Genomic DNA, 1,903 nt, shown 5'->3' with positions numbered 1-1,903 from the left:
ATACATGTAATGGTCAATAACGTCAGGATTCATCCCCCCTAACTGATATGGGTGATTAATATACATGTATGCTTATGCAAGTGTTCTACCACAATCCAAGTCAACAAATAAGAGTAAAGCCAATGAATGGATCATAAGAAATGGTCACCACGAAATACACAGTGTAATTAAGACAGCAATAAAGTGGGTGTGAGCACGTGATTTTTGCCCTAAGCAATAATTCCCAAAATTTCAAACAAAACAATTTTCCTAGTATTTTATAAATTTTTGTGAATTTTGTGGCATTCTTTGGTAATTGTTGCATTTTTATTTGTGCATTTTAATCCATATGAAAATACAAAAATATGCATTGGCATTTAGGGATTTAATTTCACAATTTTAGTATTAATTAGTTTTAGAATAAAATGTAAAGAAAATTGCAAGAAAATAGTTCTTTGCATTGTTAATTATTGCATTTGTCTTTAAATAGAGTTTTAAGTAATTTTAGGAGTTAAATAGTGTAATTAGGTCTTTGCTTTGTTTTAGCATTTTATAAAATCAGAAAAAATAAATAAATACAAAAATACAAAAATAGATAAAAGAAATAAAAGGGAAAAAGAAAAATCAAAAAATGATCTTAATTGGACTGGTCTTTGGGCCAAAATGGCTGAGCCCAAATGAAATAACCCTGAAAGACCCAAGCCCAACCCTGGTGACCCGGTCCGTCTCCCCTACCCCACCAAACGACGCCGTTTTGGCCCTAATCAATCCTGGCCGTCGAGGTTTCACGATCTAACGGCCAGGAAGCTAGGGTCACTTCATATATATATGTCCAAACGCACCCCCCCTACCCCCTCGTCACCCCTCTCTCACCCCATCCCTCAGAGACCCTAAACTCATCGGCATAACACCGCCGCTGCCCCGCCTCCCTCCGCCGTCCTCCGCCCTAGCGCCGCCGGCCGGAAATCGCCGCCGCCGCCGGCGTTGCCCAAACAACCCCAAATTAACACCCCGTGATCCTCTCTTCTCCCTCACCTCAAATCTGCAAACAGCTCCCTTCAAAACCTAGCCTAGCCCTTCGCATCTTCGCCGGAACATTTTCCGGCCATGACACTACCAGTCCCAAATGCAACCAAAATTACACCACCGGTTCTCCTCGCTCCCCTCTTTCCAACCCTGCCCTTGGTATCCTTCGAATCTGGCCGGAACCGCTCGAATATGGAATTTAAATTTTCCGGCCAAAACCTTACTTCGTCCAAAGGGCCCCAAATTCATGCCATATACTCCCCTGACCTCCCTCATCGCTAATCCCTAACCAAATCCCTTCGAATCTGAGTAGAAGCACCCAGATTTTAAATCTAGGGTTTTGAGCATCGAGTCTTTAGGGTGGAACTTCAAGGGTCAGAATCCTTGTTGATAGTTTGGTCATGAGAAGTTTGGAATCAGCTAAGTTTTCCTCTTATCTTTTTTTTGTAATTTTTTTTGGTTTTTATTAATTCGATTCATGTTTTATTAGATGCAGTTTTAATTGTTGAATGATTCTAATTAGTAGTTTAGTTAACAATAATCGGTTTCTTTAAGTAGCAAATGTCGAGGTTAATATTCAAGTCGATTTCCATTAATTGTTTAGTTCTGATATGATGCTCATTCTATTTAGTTTAGTATTCAATTGTGAGTTAAGTGTTAAATGTTAGTTTAATTCAAATTGATTCCAGTTATTGGTGTAGTTGATGATTTTGATTTTTGTATTTTTTGTCTAAATTCCGGTTTCAAATCAGTGTTGAGTATTATCTTTTGAACTGAATAAATGTGGATTGTTAATTAGTTTAATTCTGATTGTCTGTCAAGCGATATAGTTTGAGTTTCATTGATTAGTCTTAATTAGTCATTGAGTTCACTTTGGGTTAACTTGATTATAGCTGGT

Source organism: Nicotiana attenuata, unplaced genomic scaffold, assembly GCF_001879085.1.
Source record: "Nicotiana attenuata strain UT unplaced genomic scaffold, NIATTr2, whole genome shotgun sequence".
NCBI classification, from domain to species: Eukaryota; Viridiplantae; Streptophyta; class Magnoliopsida; order Solanales; family Solanaceae; genus Nicotiana; species Nicotiana attenuata.
This window is presented reverse-complemented; position numbering follows the sequence as displayed.